The sequence below is a fragment of the Manis javanica genome, chromosome 16 (genome assembly GCF_040802235.1).
Source record: "Manis javanica isolate MJ-LG chromosome 16, MJ_LKY, whole genome shotgun sequence".
Classification (NCBI taxonomy): domain Eukaryota; kingdom Metazoa; phylum Chordata; class Mammalia; order Pholidota; family Manidae; genus Manis; species Manis javanica.
In genome coordinates this window covers 47781161-47807984 of record NC_133171.1, presented here as the reverse complement: position 1 = coordinate 47807984, position 26824 = coordinate 47781161, and the positions used below count along the sequence as shown (strand labels likewise).

Below are 26824 nucleotides of genomic sequence, written 5' to 3'. Positions count from 1 at the left end.
ATAAAAAGGACCTATCCATCTGAGCTTTAATCAAATAAGTTAGAATTTTTAAAAACATATTGAGATTCTTGAGAGCCAGCAACAAATTCAAGTTGCAATGCGATATGTAACAAAGCAGACACTTCTCTGTTTTTGTCAAGATTCAGTCTGTGGTTGTCTGGAGGTCCTCAGCATGTGCAGTGAAATGCTAACCAATTCACATAAATCTAACAATGGGAAACTGACAGAAAGAAGCTTCCTTCCTTAAAATCCAAATATCATCTCAACTTGATTTTTTTCATTCTCTTGGCAAGAAAAGGTATATCAACTTCCTTCAACACAAGGGAAATTCAAACTGTTTATTCGTGGATTTTCATTTACTTCCCTATAATTTACAGTATTTACACTTCCACAACAGAAAAAATGAATTATCAAATTTCAATTGAAAATAGACATTACAGGCTAAATACATTTCTTAATCACTATGAATGTATATATTCTTCCACATCCCTATTGTCTACTTCAGATCTGAGATGCTGTCTCCCTCCTGGCAAGTCTCCTCTAAGCAGGCTCCTCAGAATAGAATAGCATCTAGAAGGTCGAATCTTCTTGCCCAAAGTAAGTGATCAGGATCAATTCTTCTTTAGAAAGTGCAGTGTTGGGTCTCACTTGGTGGCCTTCTGTGATCCAATCAGATTGCTTTTGAACAAAAAGAGGAGTCAAAAAGAACTTGGGTTTCCAGAGACAAATAAAGTGCTGCTCCCTATAAATCACAGTCTCTGTGAAGTAAGGTCTTCCTAACGAGGTAGGAATGATAGGGGGTGTGTGTTGCAGATGACCATTTTTCAATGATACTGAACACTGTATCTTTAAGGGCTGCATCTGTAAGGGCTTAAAATAGACTGACTCCACTCATCTCTCTGATTTTTTCATAAGTAAGCCAGAACACCAGTGACCAAGGGGTCTGAAAGATTAACCAAAGAAGGTAGTACATATTTCAAAGCAATTATATAAATATTCTACATATATGCATACACATCTTTGAATGAGCATCATTTTGAATCCACTTAGGCTGAAACAAGTATTTTGGTATTTGATCCCTGCAGAGCACTTTGTAACATACAAAACATTTTATGTTTTATGTCTCACAGATTTCTCTGAATAATTTATAATAGAAAGGAAAGGTACTGATACCCATATTTTATAGATGAGGACACTGAAGCTTACAACCAAATGCCTACTAGCATGTTGTGAAGCTAGACCACAGGCTTCTGGCTCCCATTTGTACTGAACCATTACTAACTAAAAGGTTGGGACTCAGCATGCCTGAATTCTGGGTCCCTATGTGTAGTTTGTATGTGGAGTATGACAAGGCGGCATGTAAGAACTTGAAAGTGATGATGAAAGATTGTCCTTTGAGAGTTAGGTCGTAAGATGTATGATACCTGATGTATCATAAAATTTCACATTAAATGGAGAAAAGAGCTTCTAGCTCGGAAGGACCTGAGTAACTTGAATGAAGGTGTAACAGTACCAAAAAGAATACCAAAGTGATGAGAGTTAATCAGCAATGGAAGATACAAATGCTAACAAATCACAGAGGGAAGTCACAGAGGGAACACTGGAAGTAACCATCAAAGAAAGGGTGGCTTGGATCCAGTTCCTGTCTGGCTTGGCTTACAGGAGATGGGTAATAATGATCAGTAACTCTATCAGACTAGAGAAATAAGCTTAAGCAATTAGAGTGTAAGATGCATTTGGTTAGAGAGTCTGTGAAGCGGTATTTATGTCATATGTGTTTGGAAATATTGAGCATGTTATATTGGCAGACTGAGAATCTACTAGTGGATTCAGGAGAACACATCATGGTCCATTAAATGTGTGAAGACACAGACAAAATAAAGAATATGAAACTATGACCATCCCATATTCTTGTGAAAACAAAAATAAAGAAGCTAATGATATAACTGCAGTAAGAAGAGGGAGCAGAGGTCTTAGTTAAGCAGGGACGATGGACTCATTTCTAATTGATCTGGCAGCCAGACGTTTTCCTCATGTTAATGACGTAGGCAACCAAACCATATGCAAGTGGAATACGTGTTAGTCAGTGACTGAACAAAGTAAAGGCCATACTAACCCTACCCAGCAGAAGGGATTGGGACTGAATTTAGCTGGGTTTTGAATAGAAGTTAAAGGGGGAGATCATACAGCTGTATGACATGGGTAGCATATCATATACTGAGATGGGATATGCTGAGCCTCTGGGCAGGAGCATGTGTGGGCACTGAATGCTGACTTGTTTTTTCCTCACTGGCATAGTTGTACCACTGGAATCATTCAAGTATATGTGAACCCATGTTGTCTTCTCTGGTCTGCCTGTTGCCATAACTGCTGGAAAGAGTCCTTCTCCATGCCTACTACTGTCGAGCTAAACACATAAAGGCTCTTGGGTTCATATTCTTAAATATTAAGTTTACAAACAAGCTCTTCCTGTTATTATTCTGTGTTCAGCAAGCAACGTTCTGATAATAATTTAGTTCCCCTGTAGCTTGAGTTCAGGAGGAAGCATGCTGACGAGAGGACTTCAGCATCTGGATCACTTGCCAAGTGTATTTCTCAATGTGAATGAACCGATAATGTTGTCCAATCATTAATTTCAGTGAATTCAGCTGAGGAGAGGCTGGCATTTGCAAGGCCACTTTGCTTGAAAGTGCCCATGAGCCAGGCTTCTTAGCTCAGGGTCCTGTACTGTGGCTAATCAACAAGGCAATGCCACCCTGGTGATCTTTGATGGTTAGCCAGCCTTTCTCTGGTAACATCTCCCCATCACCATACACTATCTCTTTTCTTTTTAACATTTTTATAACTTACTGCAGGATCTTGAGGAAGACAATTCATTATTAGTCAGGAACAGGGTTTAGAATGGACCAGATCTGGCCAGATTTCCCAGCTCTGCCACTCTATGAACTTGAGCAAGTTTCTTATACTTCGAGCCATATTTTTATCATGTGAAAAATGATGACACCACCTGTTTTACTAAGTTCTTGTAAGACTTCAAAAATGTGTGTAAAGAGTTTAACATAGCATTTGTCACATATTAAGTACTTTTTTTTGTCATTTACACTTCCTGATTCCCATGTATAAAGAGAATTGGTCTCAGTATTCCCTTGTGCTTGGATGATCTCCCTGCGCGTCACCCTTCCTGGCCCTGATTTTATTCTTCATCAGTGCTCTCACCCATCCTCATCGTCTCCCACACGAGAAACATAAAAGCCCTTTTTCCTTCTTTCCCACCTTCACCCTCTACATATAATCAGTTACAAAGTCCTATGAATGGTGTCCTGAGAGGCTGTAGGCAGGGTTGGTTGTGGCATAATGGCATTGCAAGCAGATTGGAGCTGGGCAAGACCAGCTAGAAAAGTATTAGATTGACTACAGCATCTATGCTGTTTTTATTCCCCTGTGGTCAGAATTAAACTGCAATTAAATGATCAGTTCAGATGTGTGTTTAAATATGATAGTCTAGACTTGATCACTAGAACTTGTATCAATTTATACTTTCACCAGCGTCCTATGGGAGCACCTGCTGCTCCTCACAGCCTCTTGACTGTCTGTATGTCTTTGGAAAAATGTTGAAACTTACAGAGTTGTGCAACTATCACCACTACCCAATTTTAGAACATTTTTACACACCAAAGAGATCCTCTTGCGCGTTAGGCAGTCATTCCCTCAGCCTCTGGCAACCATTAATCTACTTTCTTTCTCTGTAGATTTACCTTTTCTAGAAAATGTATACAAGTGGATAGATGGGTTTTTCACAGTAAAATCATATCTCTACTGCTCATAAATATGATCAAACACTTAATGAATACATATTAAGCACATGTTGTATCAGGCATTGTACTAGGGATTTGCCCTAAAGTTAGCAAACAGAATAGTTCTGGTTCAGCTAGGAAGGCAGGAAGTTCAACAACCAAAACCAAGAAAAGGTGGTGGTTTGTGAAAGGGGAGGCCCAGGACTCTCTGGGAACCCTTATCTGGAGCTCATAAAGTAGTCTGAAGAAGTCAAAGGAGGTTTCTGGAGGAAATGGCATTTCAAGGGGAAATTGAAGGGTGGGCTGGAAATAAGCAGGACTGTTGAGGAGAGGACTCTGTAGGCTAGGGAACTGCTTTATGAAGGCCCAGACATAGGAGTGTTGAGTTTGAGGGTCCAAAGCAAGGGACCCAAACAAGCTAAAGCTGGAGTGTACTGTGTGTACAGAAGCAGAGAAGGGCAGGGGAGATGGTAACATGGGGGGTTAATGACCTTGGAGGGTAAATGAAGCCAGGTCACAGTGGGCCATGGCATGATACTTAAGGAAGTATTTAGGACAGAATAAATAAGGATTTCTATAATTTAGATTTGGCAGTATCAGTCAACATTTGTAATTAAGATATATAACCATAATAATTTGTATCTTGACTGTAATTTCAGTATTAGTGTTCTGGCATAACCCATGGCCCAGTAACTTATCAGAAATGCTTGCTAATCTATATTTATGTGTTTTCTTTCAGTATGGACCAATATTCACTGTCTTTGCTATGGGTATCTGAATGACCTTTGTTACTGAAGAAGAGGGAATTAACATGCTTCTCAAATCCAAAGATGTAGATTTTGAACTAGCAGTGCAAAATCCTGTCTACCGTACAGGTAAAGAGTGTTTCAGATAGTTCATTTGAAATACAACATTGGAATCCAAGAGTAGTTTAGGTAGTAATTACAGTCTCACTTATCAAGAATGATGAGGGCCCATTATTTTATTCTTTAGAGTAGAGATAGGAGAGAAGAGTGTATGATGAGTTTGGTTATTGAAGATCAAATTATTGGCAGCCTAATACATTTAAATCTCAATTAGACACGTATTAGAGGTGAGGTTACCTTACTGATGTTTCCTGGAAAGTATTTGAAATCTGTCTCCTGTTATAGCTCCCAAGATGTGGTTAACTGTGTCATGCTGCTTTGTGTACCATGTTCTACAGGCTTTAGCTCTTGTCTTAATCACATGTTGCTACTCTGCTCCCTGAAAGTAGAATTCCACTGCTCAGTGAGCTCTTTAACATGGCCTTTTCTGACATATTCCATAGGGCTATTATGGTAAGTGGGGCTTGGCTTCATATGCCCTTTCATTCTCCATCCTCAGACACTGCTGGATTGCACCCCTCAGCATGCTTCCAGTGTGACTGTCTGTCTGCCTTTATTTCTTCCCAGGCTGCAAACGTGAGTGCTGATGCCATTTGTCCTCCCGAGGAGGCAGAGCCAGTGCATTTTGTGTTTGGTTCTTTTCTCTGCTTTCACAGTATCTGTGCTTGCTTCTGTGGCCTATGGCTTCTTCCTCTTTATTTTCTTTTTTTGCTTCTTTCTTAGTTTCTTTTTCATGTAGCCTCTCATGCCATTCTTGCCATTAAGACAGAAAGTTTGTTTTAAAAGCTGTCAGTGATCCAGAGAAGACAAGTATGGACTCTGTGACATCTTACTACACTGATGGACAGTGACTGCAATGGTCTATGAGGGGGGGACTCGATAATAAGGGTGAATGTAGTAACCACATTGTTTTTCTTGTGAAACCTTCATAAGAGTGTATATCAGTGATACCTTAATAAAAAAAACAGATAAAAATAAAAGCTGTCAGTGATCAATAACACGATTATTTCTTTTTGTTTACATGGAAGTCACAGCATGTTGGTTAATTCTTTAACTAGTGCTTCTTGATAATCGTCGAGTCCCACATCCAAAGATATAAATATTTTGAAGGCTTTTTATCTGTAAGTTCACATATCTCTTCATAAAAAGACACCAACTTATTCATCTATCAGAGGCATATGGAAGTGATTAAGTTTTATTACCTCTACTTGTCTAGGCATTTTCATGTTTAAACATTTCTATTTAACAAATTTAACAGATGAAATATGTTAGGATTTACTCAAGGCAGCTCCACATTCCTCTCATATATTCCCCTACCACAGAGAAGATGTATGCTCAGGAAATGTAGAAACTATTTTTAATTAACTTACACAAAATATAACCTACAACATAATAAGATAATGAAATATAAAATTAAAAATTATTTTTGAAAAAGTTGCTTTGAAGACAATAAAACAGAATGGAAAAAAAATATAAAGGAGTAATGGGTTTAAAAACTCATATATGCTCTTACCACCTTAAACCCAACAAGGAATGTGTATCTTGGAAGGAACATGAACACAAATATAAAAGAAACTCTGGAACCAAAGGTATTCATGGTGTTAGGAAAGATCTCCTGGTAGAAGTGATATTTGAGAAGACACTTGAAGGAGAAATAACAATTAGCAGGAGAAATGTATAGCTTTCAGATGTGGGTGTATAGGGGGAGGAGTGAGGTTGGTCAAGTAGAGAATGCTCTGAGCAGATAAAACAGCTCAATAAAATGCTGGGATATATAAAAGATTCTGTTTTCAAACATGTATGGAGTATAGATTTGGAGGGGAGGGAAAAGGGACTGGAAATGTCATTGGAGATCTAGAAAGATGGTAGAAGGCCTTGTAAACTGTTAGAGGTAAGAAGCCGTGGAAGGTTTTTAAATATGGAAATAAGATCACTAGATTTGTGTTTCCCAGAGGCCCTCTTTGTCATCCACTTGTAGATCATCCCTTAAAGTGAATCATTCTACAGATTTTTAGTAGCTCACAGTATAGGTTGAATCTTCACCTGCTTTTTTGCAGGAGGTGATTTTATGTACTAGAAGGACTTTGGCTGCAGTCTCTACTGACTAAGTAACAGTAAAGGTATATTGACTCTTTGTTCTAAAGAATTGTTGCTTCTTTTGAAAATAACTTTCTCTGTTTACAGCATCAATTCCAAAAAATATATTTTTAAAACTGCATGAAAAGCTTTATATTGTGATGAAAGGGAAAATGGGGGCTTTCAACCTTTACCAATTCACTGAACAAGTGTCTGAAGCATTACAGGAACAACTGGAGAATTTAGGTGCGCATGGGACGATGGACCTGAACAATTTAGTAAGGTAAGTAGGTACATTTCATATTATTTGACCTCTTTTTTTTGTTTTTTGGGGTTTTTATGGAATAAAAAACTTAAGGCCTGTACCTTGGATTGCAAAAACTATCTAGTGGATTAATGAGGTCTACCTAACTAGGCAATTGAAAGATTATATTGATCTTTTAAATTCTAATAAATGGACAATTTTCAGTTAGCACTCCAATTTTAAAGCAAGCAAATACACGAAGGCAATCATTTTAATACATTTACAGTAATTTCTCCTTAGTCATTCCATACAATTGTGTAAGCTTTACACAGATTTACCTCTCAATTGTCAAGCATCTGTCAGAATTTTTATATATTGTGTTCAAAATCACAGTTCTGTGTAATCTGTGATTATTAGGACAAGTGGACATTGAAAGGGCATGGGTGAGGAAAGTATCATAACATAGATAACAAGGGGCCAGGTGGTGTTTGTAAGACTTGACAAGGCGGCTAACTCACGTCAGTGTGGGCCTCAAGACTGAGCCAGCGTCCTCCTAGAGGCAGATGCCGAGAGACAGGTGAGACAGGGAAGCGCAGTGGAGGGATCCTGGGAGCACTCTGCCACCTTCTGAGGCTTTCTGGCAAAGGTAAGGGCTGGGCATAGAGCACTGAAAAAAACTCCATATGCAGAAGGAGGTTTGGTAAACTGATCCATGTCAGTGGGATACTGGGCCGCTGAAAGCAGGGTGTCACGGTTCAGACTCATACAACAGAACTACATTGAATGCGTTTGTTAGAGGTCCAGAAAGAAAGGAAAAAGCAAAAATGAAAACAAACAAGCAACTAAACTGTTAGCATGCCCAGTGTACAGCAAAATGCAGCAAGTTCTCGGATGTCTTTGGGGGAAGGACATCCTGAAAACTTTCTAGTGAGGAAGGGATGGTAAATAAAAATGAAATAAACAGTATTAGTGTTACTAATCTAGAGCATATTAACATTCTTTAATACTCTTTTACTTAAATATACCACAGTGATCATTTTAGTCACATACTTATTGATGATAGGCACTATATTTCAATATGCAATAGTTCAATATCGATAATACTTCAATAAAAAATACATGATAGTTCAGGCTTATAGGGTCCTGTGAGATATTAGGAAATTTGATGACTAATATTACCCTTGATTCTTTGATGATTTTTTGTTGCTGTCTAAAGGCATAGTCTTCATCTTAGTTCTGGTTGTTACTATTTGCTAAATAAATCCTTGTTGAAATTATATTGAATCAATATATTTCTGTGTGTCATCTCACACTTGTCCACAGTAAGCAAATATTAAAACTTCTTAAGAGTGACTTTTTCCCAAAAGAATATATGTCACATGTCCTTATCTACGTCTAATACATGACTACTAATAATGCCCTCTTCTGTACCCTGTGCCTCTCTTCTTTGGTCATTGGGTCGGAATTTTTATGTGTTTCTCTTTGCAGACATCTCCTTTATCCAGTCACAGTGAATGCACTCTTTAAAAAAGGTATGTTTCCCATAAATGAAAAGAAAATCAGGGAGTTCCATCAACATTTTCAAGTTTATGATGAAGGTTTTGAGTATGCATCCCAGATACCAGAATATCTCCTAAGGTAGAAAGTTGTTTCTTATAATTAATTCTTTGACCAAGCTCCTCTCTGCAACTCATACATTTCTCTTATTTCTCTGTTTTAGGTAGATATAACAATAATTTAAGTGGAAGAGACAGAAGCTATTTCTTATGACCACTTTGTTTTTGGTATGTGTGGGAATTGAGGGAGGAAGAAGAAGAGAGGTACATTATTTCCTTTTTTACTTATTTTGAGGAGCAAAAATGAGAGAGAGAAAATTAAAATGAAATAAATTTATTTTGAGGCCTTTTATTCCATTCATAGCTTATTCTTATCACATTGATTGTGACAGTCTGGAACTGTGCTAAATCATCAAGTCACCCGTCTCAGAATCAGACATGGTTGTCCTTATTCCCTCTGAGACAAAGTAGGTTTGGCCAAATGTATTTCTCATCACTGGCTCAGATAAATGTTCATAAAATGGTTCAAATGCAAAGTAACACATAATTTTTTCATTTATAGGCAGCAGTTGGTCTACAGTGCTGACTGCTCTGAAAAGATTAGAAAGATCATAGCCAGTTTGCTTTACCTGGCTTAACCCAGCAATGGGTCACTGTGCTAGTTTTTTATCTTCCTACAACTAACAACAGCCAGAGTAAAAATAGACCAAGCAAGCCGTGGGTCCTGTTTTCTTATTCAATGCTAATCCTACAGGCGGCCAAAGATTTACTTGCAGGAGCAACTAAAATGTGGCTGCTCTGCCCCCTCAATTTTCCTGGTGAACTAGTAAGTCAGTTAAAGGTCTAGCTGAAAATGAAGAAATTTGCAGAAATAATTATATAAGCATTCCTATTTTTATGCTGTGACTTATTACTCTTAAAGTGCTTTCAGATTACTTTATATACAAATATTTTTCTCACTAGAAACTGGCCAAAATCCAAAAAGTGGTTTCTAGCATTTCTTGAGAAAAACATTCCAGAAATAAAAACACACAAATCCACAAAAGATAATTCCATGGTACGTATTCCTTAGATTTTTTTTTACTAAAATGTATTAGATAACACGAATCAATTAAAATTGTTAAAAATATATTTTTGCTAAAATCATGAGATTAACTAGATACCATTTTTTGTTCTAAGTACTGTATTGGACACTTACATACATGATTTTGTGTTTATATCCTCAAAACAGTGAAGTAGGTATTAATCCTCTTCTGAATAAGAAAAAAACAAGGGTACAGACAACAAATAAAACAGTTGTAAGTTGTTTTTATTGATTATATGTTGTACAGTTAGTTGTGCCAACAGCAATAGGTGGGAGTTATGGCAAATTAGGCAAGAATAATAAAGCTCTACAAAGTAGATTTTGTTCTTGAGGCCACTGCCAATAATTGCTTCTCTCTTCAAGAACAAGAAGGTAGCATAGTGTAATCTAAAAAACAAGGCCCTGGCAATCAGCATCCCAAGTGTCCTGGATCTGTGATTCTTCACGTGTGGACCCTAGACATACGGTAGCATCATTTACAACTTAATAAGGACTTACACAAGAGTTTACCATTATTCTTATCACTGAAACACTTGAGGTTTTTAGTACTTAAAGATGGTAGCAAATGTTTTTGTTTGTTTGCTATAGTTAGTATAGCAAGAGTCATTACAGACAACGCTGCTTAACACTGGAGAGCAAAATTGCGTTAGGAAAAAAGGAGTATGTGAACATCTAAGTATCTCCCTCCTGAATAAAGGGAGTAGAAAGCTATAGTGGAATTACCTCCATTGACAAGCTTTGTTTTATTAAGGATTCCATTTTGTAAACAGACTCAAACACACATTTTTATTTGCATTATTTTCCAGGACTTAAGGGTAAAGCCACATGTGTAAAAAGCTGCATCCAATAGATCTATAATTGGGCCTAGAAAATCAGGTTTTTAATGCCCCAGCTAAAACTCCCTACTGACAATACTACTAAATAACATTTATTTTATTTTTTTACTCTGAAGAAATGAGGCATTTTTAATCACAGGTACTTCAACTCCTTCTTGAAATAAAGACGAATTTCAATTTTGCTGAAGCTAATCCAATGTTTAGGATTTGGGGACAGAATTCAGTTTGAACATTCCGGGACAATTTAACTTCATTTTTAATGCATCACTACCGTTTTCCATCAGTGTTCATACTGAGTTTTTAGACCCACATATTTTTTTAACATGGGCTAAGAAGGAAATAAAAGATTCTGTTGCCTTCTATTTCATAAGTAAATTTCAATGGCCTAGTTAAGCAGAAGACTAGGAGAAGATCTTTTTTTAATATCACACACACATTTTCTCACACCGTAAACATAAAATGTGGTGATTTCACCATGTTATGCTAGATATCTATTAAACCAGTATTTTCATTTAAAATTAAGGCTGTACTACAGAATATCATATCAAAGAATGAAATACATCTATAGGATTTTTCATGAGATATATATATACTTTGTGTTATAACCACTTACACTGTAAGTATGAAAGAAACCAATAAATGAAAATTAAACTTAAATTACTTTGAATTCTGTGAATCCATTATTACAAAAACAATAAGATCACTAATGTTTATGCGGTGCTTGCTCTGTGCTAGGCACAGTGTTATGCATTTCACAAATACATTACTCCTCTATTTTTCACAACAGCTTTAACCCAGAAAACTGGGGATTATTAAAACCAGAAAGCTTGGAGATTAGAGTGGTTAGTCACTTCTAAAATGTTTACATGCCTTTTATTAAGTAACAGCAGCAGCCTCTCATTAATATTCCCAAGCCAGCCATGGCCTCTCTAATTCCCCCGCTATCGGTTAAACACCCATGTGGACATGCACACTCACAAAAGCTTTCCAACTCTGTGGCTGAATCCTAAAAAAGCATGTAGACACTCCAGTTATTCACTTGTTCAGCCATCACTTACTCACTCTCAGTTGCCATCCAAACTAGAAATTTAGGAGGTGTCCTTGCCTTTTCCCTCTCACAGCAATTAATCTCAGGAAGGTCTGTGGGTTCACTTCATAACCAACTGGCAAAACCATCGGCTCCCCCACTTCCCAGGACTGCCCCATCTCAGATCAGTATGGCCACTCCCTTCTGTGGCATCAGCCTCCTAACGAGCCTAACTAGCCTCCCCACAAAGTCTCTCTCCAGAGGCAAGAAACTTCAAGAATGCTTAAGGAATGCAGAACAGGTATTACTAAAAGTCTATGTATTTGCCATACTATGTATTTATCTCGACATGTAGCCCTATGTGATTACTCAGCAGGTTAACATTGTTTTCATGAAAGGTCTTAAATTCTTGGCAGGACCTCAGATTTGTATTGTTTTATTGTTTGAGGACAAGCCACTTCACTTTGAGCTTTGGTTTCCTTATCTGTAAAATGATGTCACACCTTGATGATGTACCACCTCAAATTCTAAGTTCTTTGAGGTCATGAGTAGCCTTACTATCTACCTCTAAGATTTCATTTGCTTTTATAATTCAATACTAGGAATTCCGTGTGTACATTGGTGAGCTCTGCTGTGTTTAGACTGTTTAATACTTCCTGACTGAAATCTGTCTTTGGTATGATATGGTCCACAAGAGGGCAGCCACTTTCTAAAAAACTGCACATGACAGTTTTGGTTTTACAGAAATCGTCACTTAAATTTCAGAGAAATATCAGGGATCACAGAATTGTAAACATTTTAAACTGTATTTATAACTTGTTTAGATAGGTCAAAAGATAATTGTTAGTACCTTTTTTATTTTAATTTTAAAGAAAGAGTATCTCCACAAATAGGTTGAGTATTTTGGAAAGCAACTAGGTAGTTTTGAGGGAAGATACTTCTAACCATGGAGAGAAGTTGATTCAGGGATGTACATTGATGAGGGTTAGGTAAATTTTGATGGGGTTTGGTGATGGAGATAGTGGTGATGTGAAGTGGGGGCAAAGTTACAGGGACAAGGGAAGGAGAGAGAAAGGAGTTGGGAGACTCTGGGAGGGTAGAGGTGGAGGGGGACAAACAAATGAATACCAAAGAGACCTTGTAGGGACACCCACACAGACTTCAGACTTCAGATAAGGTCAGCACTTCAGACACCGTAGGGCAGCTGTCAAGCAAACAGAACATGACGAGGACACCCAAAATGTCTCATAAAAAGCAAAGCAGCCACCTAGCAGGCTGGTCAGGGCATCCTGATAAAACATGAAAAATGAGGTCCACAAGGACTTCTTATATGAGGTTGTAGAATTAGTAGAAAAAACATGGGCTTTTTCAATATGGTTTGGACTGGCCTTAGGAACATTAAATAAAATTTTAAGTGTAAAATACAATATTGTTAATCACAACTGCTACGTTGTACAGCAGATCTCTAGAACTTTTCATCTTGCATAACTGAAACTTTATTCCCATTGAACAGCAACTCGCATTTCCATCTCGCCCCAGCCCCTGGCAGTCACCATTCTACTCTCTGTTTCTGTGAGTTCAGCTAGTTTAGCCCCTCACATGAGCGCAATCATGCAGTATCTGTCCTTCTGTGACTGGCTTATTTCACTTAGCACCATGTCTCCAGGTCCATGCATGTTGTCACAAATGGCAGGATTTTCTTCCTTTTTAAGACTGAATAATATTCCATTGTGTATACAGACCATCCATTTATCTGTTGATGGACATTTAGGTTATTTCCTCATCTTGGCTATTGTGAATAATGTTTCACTGCAGTTTAAGTATAATCACCTCAAACTGTAAGCAACGCAAATGTCCATCAAGTGGTGAATTAATAAACAAATTGTGTTATATTCATCCAGTGGACATACTACCAACAAAATCAGTAACATAGATGAATCTCAAATACGTCATGTTGAGTAAAAGAAACCAGATTCAAAATAAGGCATACTAATGATTTGTTTATATGCAATTCAAGAATAGGCCAAACTAAGTTACGGTGACAGAAATCAAAACAGAGGTTGGGGGAACAGGAACTAGAGTGGTAAAGATGGACTGGAAAGGGGCCTGGGGGAACTCTCCTGGGCAATGGGAATGTTCTAATCCTGTTTAGGATGTAGATTTCACAGGTAAGCAGATTAAGCTGTTCAATTAAGCTTTGTGCATTTGATGTATGTAAATTATATCCTAATAACACTGTGGTCCTTTGGAAAAATAAGAGAAAACAAAACAAATAAGACCATGATGTTTAACTAGCCACAAAGAAATCACAAAGCAAAGTGGAGCTACCAAGAAATATGAAGGCAGCATGGACAGAGATGCCTTCCCTGGCACACAGACAGAAGCACATAGTGATGAATAAACCAAGAGCAACTTTCCAGAAGAGTGGGCACACCCGTAGCCATTCAGAAAAACAGGCATCTGACAAAGACCACGTCAGCAAAAGGGTCCCTCTGTGAAAGCTGGCTTGTCATCAGGCATCATCAGGGTCTGTAGAAAGGGTTGATGGGGCACAACAAATCCTGCGCATTTGTCTATATTCTATTAATGTGTCCAGTAACTCACCTATCCACCCTACAACTGGGTCCTCTGCACTCCCTCCAGAATATCTGTAATCTGGCCACTTCTCACGACCTTCCCTGCAGCCACTGCCGCCCAGGCCACCAGGGTCTCTAGCCTGATGACAGCAATAAGCTTCATGACTGGTGTCCCTGCTTCCACCCGGCCCCTCTCCAGCCTATGTTCTACTCAGCAGCCAGAGAGATGTGGCTAAAACACCCTAGTCGTTTTCCGTGACCCTTTAAATGAAATGCCCCGTTCTCACCTTGGCCCACAAGGTCTACATGAACCAGCGGCTGTCCACCTCTCTAGCCTCGGCTCCTTCCCTGACATGCCCCCATCAGCCCCATGCTCCAGCCATAGGGCTTCTTCCTGGAGCTCAGATATCCTGAACCTATCCCAGGTACAGCGGTTTGTACTTGCTGGGCCCTCTGCTTGCAATGATCCTCCTCCAAAGCTTCTTGCTTTTGCTTCATTTAGAGTAGTGTTCAAATGGCCTCTATCGGAGATTCCCACCCTGACTCCACTTTATAAAATGGCTCCCCCACCCCCAGTTATTGTCTTTCCTCTTGACCCAGATGATAGTTAATTTTATGTGTGAATTTGTCCAGATGTTTGGTCGAACATTATTCTGGGTCTTTCTGTAAGGGTGTTTTTAGATGAGATTAGCATTTGAATCAGTAGACTGAGTAAGCAAATTGCTCTCTGTAACATGGTGGGCCTCATCCAATCAGTTGAAGGCTTGCATAGGACAAAAGGCTGTCCCCCAAATAAGAGAGAATTTTCCTGCCTGACCACCCTTGGGAAATGGAATTGCTGGATCATATGGTTGTTCCATTTTTAATTCTTTGAGGAACTTCCATCCTGCTTTCCATAATGGCTGCACAAATTTACATTCCCACCAACACTGCATAAGGATTCTTTTCTCCACCCATCCTCTCCAGGACTTGTTATTTCTGTCTTTTGGACAGTAGCCACTCTGATTTCTGTGAGGAGGTATCTCATTGTGGTTTTGATTTGCATTTCCCTGATGATTAGTGATGCCGAGCACCTTTTCATGTGCCTCTTGGCTGTCTGTATGTCTTTGGAAAAATGTTGAATCTGAGTTTTCACCACTAAGTTATGCTGCCTCCCAGGAGCATTTCTCTTCTGAGTTACTCCAACACTTTTCTAGCTGGTCTTCCTGTCCGAATTCTTGCCCAGCTCCAATCTGCTTGCAATGCCATTATGCCACAACCAACCCTGCCTACAGCCTCTCAGAGGCTTCATGTTGCCGTCAGGACACCATCCAAGTATCATACCATAGCCCACTGTGACCTGGCTTCATTTACCCTCCAAGGTCATTAACCCCCCATGTTACCATCTCCTCTGCTCTTCTCTGCTCCTGTACACACACTACACTCCAGCTTTAGCTTGTTTGGGTCCCTTGCTTTGGACCCTCAAACTCAACACTCCTATGTCTGGGCCTTCATAAAGCAGTTCCCTAGCTACAGAGTCCTCTCCCCAACAGTTTCCAGCCCACCCTTCAATTTCCCCTTGAAATGCCATTTCCTCCAGAAACCTCCTTTGACTTCTTCAAACTACTTTATGAGCTCCAGATAAGGGTTCCCAGAGAGTCCTGGGCCTCCCCTTTCACAGACCACCACCTTTTCTTGGTTTTGGTTGTTGAACTTCCTGCCTTCCTAGCTGGACCAGAACCATTCTGTTTTGCTAACTTTAGGGCAAATCCCTAGTACAATGCCTGACACAACGTGTGCTTAATATGTATTCATTAAGTGTTTGATCATATTTATGAGCAGTAGAGATATGATTTTACTGTGAAGAACCCATCTATCCACTTGTATACATTTTCTAGAAGAGGTAAATCTACAGAGAAAGAAAGTAGATTAATGGTTGCCAGGGGCTGAGGGTGGGAAAGGGGAATGACTGGCTAATGCGCAAGAGGGATCTCTTTGGTGTGATAAAAATGTTCTAAAATTGGGTAGTGGTGATAGTTGCACAACTCTGTAAGTTTCCTAAAAGTCACCAAATTGTACACTTAAAATGAAAACATTTTATGGCACGTAAATTGTTAAAAATAAATTTCATCTAATGTCTGCTGGCTCATTGCCAACCAGTTCCAGAGCTTTTTCTGATGGCAGGAAAGACAACCCAAAGTCTTACGTAGCTTGACGTTTTTGTAAGAGCGATAATATCCAGACCTCAAATTTCACTGCTGCATATGCAACCTTAACTTCTCAGTGAGAGGTATTTTATGACTTTAGATTTTTCATAGGCTGCAATCATCAAGTCTCACGGCAACTGATAAGGAGGCACAGAGTCACATGGCCATGAAAATTCCTGCACTGAACATTAAAAAAGAAATCTTTGTGGATTAATTTGCTCAAAGACTAGTGCAATGAGTGCATGTGGTAGATAAGGCCAGAGAAATGCCTCAGTGTGAGCAGGCCAGAGATGGGAATATGATACAGAGGGTACCAGCTGATTCCCCAGTTCCTGAACTCCTTGATATAAAGTTGAGAAACACTTGCATGATTCCTAGGGGGCAGAAGGTCTTTGATCTCTCTCCTGCAAATTTAGCAAGAATTTGGGGGTCCCTAGCCCAACAGAGGGGTCCAAGTATTTATTCATTTTGGAAAATTCAAACCGAACTTAGCCTGTATTAATAGTAGCATTTATTGAGTAATATGTAGTAAAGAATGTCAGGTGCCTAAAGTTATTGACTTAGGGAGAGAAATTAGTAAACCTAAAACGTAGGGTAGCCAGTTAAAGTGCACCAAGCCAGCTGCCTGGTGGGAGCTCCCATGGTTTTCTGGTTTCTACTGTGGTGTCATCTGATAGGGAAGAAAAGCAAGGCAAGCCACCTATATAATTTTAAACATTCTAGTGAAAGGAAAATGGTAAAATTCCTATTTGTTATCTATTTTATTTGGCCCAATATCCAAAATATTATCATTTCAGCATGTAACCGATATTAAATACTATCAATGAGCTACTTCACATTTTCTGTTCTAAGTCTTCAAAATCTGGTATGTGTTTTACATGTACCTCACATCTCAATTTGCATGTAATATTTTCACTGGAAATGCCTCATCTGTATTTATTTACATTTCCTAAATAGTTGACAAGCAGAGCTATAATCACATGTTCCATTACCTCATGCTCTCTCTCACTAGTTAGGTGGGATGAAATTAATTCGTGTCAGGATTTCCAGTTATTTCCACTGAGCCAGTCTACTGTCCAGGTTGCTCCTCCTGGGTATATAATGATATTCGCTCAATTGGCAAGTCTTGCCATTGACAAGTCTTGACGTTCAGGAGCTGTCTGGGAATGGTCCATGAGGAAAAATCATGTAAAGACAACACACACCTAATAAGTTGACTCTGCCACCAGGGAAAGGTTTCCACCAGAAAGCAGGTCTAGCCTCTTGGGCACGGGCTTTCTCACGCTCTCCTCTCCTTGGTATGGCCGACCCTGGTGGGGCCTCGACTTTTCTTCTTTTTCTTATTAGTGTTTTGATTCCGGGAGGGAAGAGACAGCTCCAGTTCCCTTTTCTTGGCATCCCAGTCTTCATCCTGCTGGTCCAATGGCAGCCCCTTCCGCCTGGCGGTGAGGCGGTGGGCCTGGCACTCAGGCTCAGCCCTGGGGGAGGGGAGACGGCAGCCCTCAGCACGCAGACCCCAGAGCCTGGCCTGGCTGGGGGGTGGGCCTCTTCCCGCCCTCCACACACAGCCGGGCACTTCAGTGATCCCATCGAGAAGGAAGGAGGGCAACTTAGAGCATTTCCAAGTACACTCTTAGGGAGGGCTCAGATCTGAAAGAAACTACTTTGAGAAGGCAAAAAAATGGCAAAGTTGGATGCTAGGAGGATTGAAGGCAGGTGCTTAGCTTGAAGAAGGTGCTGATAATTTTTATTTGTTGACATTTATAAAGTAACCAGTGTATTATTGGGAGGCTGTTTTCCTTCATTTATTTTGTATTTTTTCCTAATTATAAAGCCATGTTTGTTCACTGTATAAAATTTTGAAGTGCAGAAACATGTTAAAAACTACTCATAATTGCATATGTGCTATAGGTATAGATGGATTTATGTAAATAATAGTTCAATTATATATAATATGTAGATGACAGATATAGAATAACAGAACAGATGATAAATGGAGAACTAGATGAATAGGTCATCATACACACCTGGACAATAGGAAGCATACAAAAGTAACTTTTGTGTCTGAGGTATTTGTATTTAAGTAAGCATGTGGCTTGCTTAAAGTCGTTGGTGAAGCCACTTCACATAGACCAAATCTGAGCCAATATGAGCATGGATGGAATCTGAGGGGTGATGGTACAGGCAGGGCAAACATTTTAACTGCAAAGCATTTTAAAAAGTACAGTTCACTTAGAAGTTAACAAACCTCCTTGTCCTTCAAGTCCCATGCCCCCAACAAGCTAGATATGATCTCTTCATATTCAGACCACATAGTGTCCCTCTTCCGCCCTGTTCTTTTAACCAGTATCACTTTCTATCTTATATTAGTATAATTTATGTAAACAAGTTATGTCTTTTCCCAGGCAGGTAACTTTTTAATGTCTAGCACTGTATCTGATTTATCTTTAAATCCTTTTTAGCATCTAGTTTGATGCCATGCACATAGTAGGACTCAAAAATATTTTTTGTATGAGAAATTTACTACTTAGGCTAAACTTAAAGTTGAATTGTTCTACTGAGATTCCTAGGATCTTCAGAAAACTTTCAAATACTGTCTAGGCTTCTTTAGGAAATTCTCTTATATCTTTTCTCTTTACCATCCTAACCTAGGAGCCCACCTACTTGCAATATGAGTGTTAAGAAATTCTGTAAGTGATCTCCTTGCCTCCAATCCTACCTGCACAGCACCACCTCTTCCACTACAAGAGAACCTCGCTAGCATCTGTTGCATCTTGCTCCTCCCTGATGAATTCATACTCATCTGCCTGCCCAGCTGTCTGTGGTCACTCACTCACCCAAGCTTATTCTCTACTTCTCTTCATCATGAATTCTCTACTTAGCCAGGCCATTTATCTTCCCACTTTCTCCCATATACACACACCTTATGCACATTTCCAACTTTCTGCCTTCCCTCCAAAACGAGGATCTTCCTCTATCCCCCATTAGTCAGATCTTAGCTGTCTTTTAAGGTTCAGATTAATTTCCCCTTAACCAGAATTCCTTCTCTCTGTCAAAAGGGAAGTCCCTCATGGGAGCTAATGATGGTCAGTAATGACTTGCTCATGATGCAGGTGACCTCCGTTGTTTTTGTCGGCTCAGCACTGCTTGCCCACTTTTCCTGGTAGTAACACTCTCCACCATTTGGAGGAACTACTCCTCCTTCACTTCAGTTATGCTGGGGTCATGGGGCATGTTCATCCACCCACTTATCACTAGGGAGGGGCTGAGACTACTCAGAGAAAGTCAGCAGAGGGCAGCCAAGGCCAGGACCCTGAGGAATTTCAGCATCCAAAAGGCTTCAAGTACAGGAGCTCAGAGAAATCATGAGAAGACATGGTCAGACAGACTGAAGGAGATCTAGACTAGAGCGGTGTCAGACAAATCAGGAGAGAAGAGTTGTCAAAAACCAGATTAAGTGGAGGGAAGATGTGAATTAAGAAGAGGTAAGATGCCATTGATTTAGCAACAAGAATATCCCTGGATGAGAGCTGATGCAGTACAATGACAGCGGAAGAAGTCTGAAAAGTGGGTGAGGGAGTAGAGACAATGATATAGATTAACTTTCGAGTTCCTTAGAAAAGGAGAGAAGAAAGTCATCGCAGACATGAGAATGACCTCTAATCACTTGTGTGTTTTTTAATAAGATCAATTGGAGCATGTCCATAGGCCAAAAATAACTGAACAGAGGGAATTGGAAAAAAACTAAAAATATAGAAGAGAGGATGAAAGAAGCAATGAAGAATGTAGGAATGATGATTCGAAAGGAGACAAAGGACTGGATCAAGGGTCTGGATGGGGGATGAGACTTCTTATAGAATGATGGGCAGCAAGGTAAGAAGGGAAAGATGTACATGTATATACAATATATAGGTAATAGAGGTTTAAAATGTATACCCAGGCTTCAGTGTTCTCTGTGAAGTAGAAACTATACCTTCTGCAGGAGATGCTGAATGTGAAGGGGACTTGGAATTGTCGATTGTCAATAGACAGCCAACCTAACTTTTAGGTAAATAGCCAAGCTATTCTGGGGGCTCAGCTGAAGATAAAAATCCTAGAAGTTCTGGTGGTACCCACCCATCTACTTACCTGTGGGCTTTTCTCCAGAAGACTAAGCTTTGGAATGGAGAAGACAGAGACCGATCCAAGTTCGTGAACCCTGGTTCAGACACTACAGAAGGACAGGAGATGGAAATTTAAGAATATCAGGAAGAGAGGGGAAGGGGTGGCGTCCACATGCAGGCGGTGAGCCTAGAGGGAGGTGACAGTTTGGGAGGGAAAGAAGTTGCATGAGAAGAGGTCCCGATGCCCTCAAATACCTGTGTGATGATCCAGGAGCTGGTAAATGAAGAAAGGGAGCAATGGTTGCCTAGTGGTGTATTAGAGCTTTAAAAAGTTTGGAGAACAATGTTGCTGAGCCGCATGGAGGAGGTCCCTGAATGCAGGCAGTGAGAGCAGGATGGGGGAGAAGGAAGAGTCTTTGAGTCGGGGTCAAGGTTCTGCTTGTTGGTTCCACAAATCACCTCGATTATGATTTTGAATATTTTACATGTAGGACACCGCTTTCCAGAGACGGTCTCCTTAGTTACTCCTACAGATGACTAATCTCATTGCAGGCAAAGATTTGATAGTCTAAGTTTCTGAAAATAATTTTATTTTCAAGTTCTTAGAAAGGCATCTCACTGTCACTCCCCCTGCTCACCAAGAACTGCCCTATGGATCGATTCGCTATCGATCTCAGTTCAGTTTTCAAGCAGTGCTGCCTTCACTTTGCTACTTTACTGTCTGTTGCATAAATTACTTATTAACCAAATCACAAATTCCTAAATTTTATTTCCATCCTTTCTAGAGCTGTACTTCTCAGGTACATAATGGATACTTAATTCTATTTGAATTCTTAGCTGACAAAATATTAACAAATATTAGGGACGTTCTTATCTTTGGTGAGTGTGTGAGTAGAGATTCACAGATGAATAGAAGTTTTAAAAGGCAGAAGGGCCCTTAAGGATGATAGCCTAATTCACCTGTCTCATTTTAAATATGAGGAACCTGAGGATCAGACAGGAGACTTAACTTGTCCAAGGTCACACAGTTAATGTGAATATACAAATCTTGTCCCATGTTCCGTTTTCAAACCTGGTGTCCCACCTCTCTTATCTGAGATAATTTTTGTATAATTTAAAACAATAATTATAACAATTATATGATCAAAATTATAATAATTATGTGTGTTATAATTATTACAATTTGTGTAATTTAAAAACAATAGATTTTACTTAATCTAAAACAATGCAGTTTATACCCCAAACTAGTCACCTCAGTGAAAATTTAATGAAAAACAACTCAAACAACATTTGGCTGGATTTTCTCATTTCATTTTCATTGACCTGAGACCGCTGAGTTGGAAAAGACCTTGATCACAGGCTCCTGTTTCTGTCCTTTCTGTGGCTGGAAATAAATGAAACTTACTTCTCCAGGAATGCCACACAGGCTTTCTGCCCATAGATCTGCGCAATCCTCTTTGGTGTGTCTCCAAAGAAGTCGGGGGTGTCGATGGCGGCATGCAGTGCATGGAGAATTTTGAGCACATTCAGATGGCCTGACTCAGCTGCAAAGTGAGCTGGGGTCCAGCCCACATCAGTTACCAGGCAGGGCCTGGCTCCATATTCTATTAAGAGCTGCATCACGTCCAAATGCCCTTCAGTTTATCAAGAAGAAACAGGAGGAGGTTAAGATTGAAACGTCTCTGCTGGACTAAGGCCAGGGCTCACCTAGATAGCACAAAGGAGGGGAGACATTGGCAGGCCCAGCCAATTCCTTAGCATCAACCCCTCCTCCCTTCTTCTCCCGCTCCCCTTCCGGGGACTCAGTGCTCCATCCTCGCCCTGTGAGCCTTGCTCCCACCTGGGGTTGGAAGCCATCCACTATTCCCTAGACTTCTTCTAGAACACCCCTCGGCCCCGCCCATTCCCGCAGGCCATTCCTGGGAGTCTTGTTTTCTCTCCCAAGTCACTCTACACTTGCCTTTGCTGGCTGGCAAGGCTTACTCGGCTTCAGGCAGTCTCGGTGCTGATTTAAAAAACAAGTATATTGTGACAACATGGATAGAACTTGAGGGCATGATGCTCAGTGAAATGAGTCAGACAGAGAAATACAAATACTGTATGATCTCACCTATATGTGGAATCTTAAAAAACAAAAACCAAATTCATAGATACAGAGAACAGATTGAGGGTTGCCACAGGCAGAGGCTGGAGGTGGAGGTGGAGGATGAATTAGGTGAAAGGGGTCAAAAGGTACAAATTTCCAGTTATAAGCTAAATAAGTCCTGGAGATGTAATGTACAGCATGGAAACTATAGCTAATAATACTGTATTGTACACCTGAAACTGATAGGATGCTGTATGTCAATAATATCTCAATAAAAAATATTTTAAGTCCCACTTACATTACAGTTAGCACAGACTAAGAGCACAGGCTTTCCAGTCCAATAGATATGGCTTCAGACCTGACAATAAGTGCCACTGGCTAACTGTGGCACCCTGACAAGAACAACCATCTGAAGCTCAGTGTCCTCATTGCTTAATTAAGGCTATTATCACGGCTTCCTGAGTTTTTGTGAGGTGCAAATAAAATCGCAGACATCAAGTACACAGCATAGTGTCCAGCATATAGCAAATGTTCATTAAAAGCTGCTTTGATACAGCTACCATCACTTTATACTTAAATTTCTTTAAAATTCTCCCAACTGATTTCTCTGCAGCCAGTCTTGCTTCCTTCCAATCCATCCTCCATAGTGGAATAAAAACAAATTTTTAAAAAGTGAAGCTTACTAGAGCACTTTCTTACTTGACATTCTTCATTGGTGTTCTATTGCCAAAGGCCTTGATACGACCACTGGCTGAATTTTTGCCCCTGTTGCCCTCCCATCACATAACTGAGCTGTGTTAGGCACGGGGGACCCAGCAATGGACAAGACACAGTCCTTGTCCCACCACAGGAATGATACTCCATTCCTGCCAGAGGTCAAGAGGGAAGAGGGCTAATATTAACTGAGAGCGGACTGTGTGTTAGCCACGATGCACCCATTATCTTACTGAATCCTCACCACAAGATTCCCGTTACATAGATGAATAAACTAAGGCCTAAGGATGTTAAATAACTCATTTATGGTGCTACAATGAGCGAGTGGTGGTGCCGGGAATGAAATGTCCCATCCAGCTCTCATGAGATGGTCTTTCTGCTCCCCATACAGACGACTGACCGGTGATTTCACAAATGGACACAAAGGCCTGGATTTTTCCCTAGGCATTTCCCACTCACCTTAAATCGCAGCCCATTGAAGTGGGGTTCTGTCGTTCCAGTCCATATCCTTATAGTTTGGGTCACAGAGACCTCTCTTCAAAATCTTTCTCACCGAATTGCCGTCTCTTGCAGCCACTGCTTGGTGGAGCTTTGTCAGGTCTGACATTCTGGTCAACTCCATGACAACAACTACTGTAGGAAAAACATGCCGCTTAGGAAATTCTCTACAACTGTATTGCTAGTGAGCGATTCCACAGGCTTCTTTGTCATCTATTTTCCTGCTCACCCTGTATATTTGCACCCAGCGTTGCTTTGTGTGTGCGCTCTGCTGAGTGTATTTGGATCTTCGCTCCTCTGGTTAGTGTATGCCAGTCCCCTACCCCAAAACTATCAATGTTTCCCCTCTGACTACAGGATTATAGGCTAAAGTCACAGGCTGGCATTTGCTATTTGGCCTTAACCCATTTTCCAGTGCTTTTTCCTACTCTTGCTCCAAAGTGCTAGTAGTGTGACCCTGAGTTAGTTGTGTATGCTGTGCTTTACCTTTCTCATCCATAGAATGGATCTAATTTGCCAGGATTGTTGTGAGGATACAGTGACAATCCATGGGAAAAGTTTATATTGGATACAGAGCAGATGTTCCAAGGAAATTAAATATTTACACTACACCAGTTTAGGAGGTGGACAAGATGTAACATATGAATAAAATGCTGACAGTTCTTTTTAATATTAAGACCAGCAGTTCTCTAACTATAGTCTACATATGCTTAGGAATTCCTAGGTTTCTTTCAGGGGATCCATGAGGCCAAAGTATTTTCATTAAAATATTACAATGTCATTGGCCTTGTTCGCTGTCCTGACAATTGTTCTGATGGTTCAAAAGTAATGATGTAGAAACTGCTGGTGCCTTAGCAAGAAGCAAGCTGTGGGCAGTGACACCATACTGGATATTGCAGTCATGGGATTCTGACATTCTTCACCACCACACATGCATAGTAAGAATAAATAAATAAGTAAATAAATAATACCTAAACTAGTTTCACAAAAGAAACTAAAGAAGTAGGAATTATTTGTATTAAATTACAATCCTTGATTATACGACTTAATAAAAATGATCATAAAATATCGTATAATGAGACATGTCAACATTTGGGAAGTCTGAATAATTTCATGAACCAATATTTTCCATGTGACAAGTGTATGATGTTACAAAATCATGCATGAGTAAAGAGATCCCTTCAAAATAGCATGAAGAGTACATTTAGATTGTTTCAGATTCTAGTCAACAAGAAGAGGCTGAGATAGACCACACACACACACACACACACACACACACACACACAAAGGATGAGGAGAGAGCCACTTAAGGTGGGGTCAGTGGGAATGTCTCTTTGATCTCAATATTTAAGTTGAGATCTCAGGAAGAATTTGGAGTCAATCATACAAACTGAGCCCCAGAAGCTGCAATATCAGCCAGGAATTTATGAGAAATGCAAATTATTGGGCCCAAAATCAGACCACCGAATTAGAAACTGGGGTGGATGGGGAGCCAGCCATCTGTATGTAGTAAGCCCTCCACATGGGTCTGATACACGCGGACTATGATGACAATCCGATAGTGGGAGAGGAGTGAGTAACGTAATGAACAGGCAGTGCCCTGGGTGCTATGAAGGTGGAGATTTTCTGGGGACAGAGGGAATGGTTGGCGGGAGTGGGTGAGCATGCTTTCTGCCCAGTAGCCCTCAGCTGCAGACATTCTTAGAACAAAGAGCAACGTGACTGAGCAGGCCTGAGCTGTGGGATGGTCACTTTCACTCTGCCCTGGGGATGCCTACATCCCAGCCTGGCCTCTTTCCTCTCCAAGAGTCCAGCCATCTCAAGTTGACAGCTGGTGGGAAGCAAGGTGATTTGACTGGACTGGGATTCTACTGCTCAGTGCCCAGCAGTTGCCAACAGCAGAGTCCCTAAAGTGTAGGTGGTGACCAGCAGGGCCCTGGGTAACAGCTAGGCACAGCTGTGAGGTTCTCCAAGGCCTACAAAAGCAGGGAGTAAGCCAGTTTTGGCCAGTAACCATAGTTTACCAACCTCTGGTATATATAAAGCATTTGCAATCTTGTTAAATTGCAGATTGTGATTCAGTAGGTCTGGGATGGGGCTTGAGATTCTGCATTTGTACAAAAGTCCCCATAGCAACCACTGGTTCACAGACCACAATTTGAGAAGCAATCTCTCCCTTTGGCTGTAAGGCAGGGGAGAGACAGCAGTGAGGGAGACTGGGGATGTGATGTAAGGCAGTAAGGATGTGGAGGTTGTTTCCTGTTGAAGGACCACGGGAGAGGCCCAAATGGGTCCCAGAACCTCTGAATGTGTAGGACACGCACGCTTTTCTGCACTAAGTGGGTGCTCAGTACATGTTAGGAGACAAGATGGCACAGGATGCATTTTGTCTTTTGGGCTTGTTTGTTTTGGTAGAATACCTTTACACTGGAGCATTTGATCAATGACAAAATAAAATTGTAAACAGAAGTAGAAGAGGGTTTCCAACCTGCAGGTATCATGAAAAACCAAACCGTTTTAGGAATCAGTGGCTGGAAGCCTTTTTGCTTGCCTTTCACACAAACTTTTCAGTGGGTTTCACTTAGACCCACTCCATTTGTTCCACATATGAGTTCATACCAAGGAAACTCCACAACTTCTCACGGATGAATTATAATTCAAGTAGGAGTGTTCAATGGGTGGCTAAATTTATTTGCAGAGGAATTGATGAAATGATCCTAAAATCTCATATAGACATGCAAGGGACTCAGAGAGCCAAACCAATCTTGAAAAAGAAGAACAAAGTAGGAAGACTCACCATTCCTGATTTCTAAACTTACTACAAAGCTACAGTAATCAAGACAGTGTGGTACAAAGTATATTATGTGCATATACGAAGAGAACAAGGTGGCAGGAAGTGTGGCATAAAGGTAGACAGAGCAATGGAATAGAATTGACAGTCTAGAAATAAACCTTACATCTATAGTCAATTGATGTTCAACAAAGGTATCAGGAAAATTAAATAGGGAATGAACAGTTTTTTTTTTAGTGGTACTGACACAATTGGCCAACCACGTGCAAAAAAATGAAAGTGGCGCTGTACCTCATGCCAAATGCATAACTTAAAAGGATCACAGACCTATCTATAAGACCTAAAAGTAAACTCCTAGAAGACAATAATGGCAGCACATCACATTGG

General features: G+C 40.2%; 1 pseudogene; it reads right to left on the bottom strand.

Annotated features, from left to right (window-relative positions):
* Nucleotides 1-12387: 12387 nt before the first annotated feature.
* Nucleotides 12388-26824, bottom strand: part of LOC108408876 (ankyrin repeat domain-containing protein 66-like) — a 154218-nt pseudogene continuing 139781 nt past the window's right edge.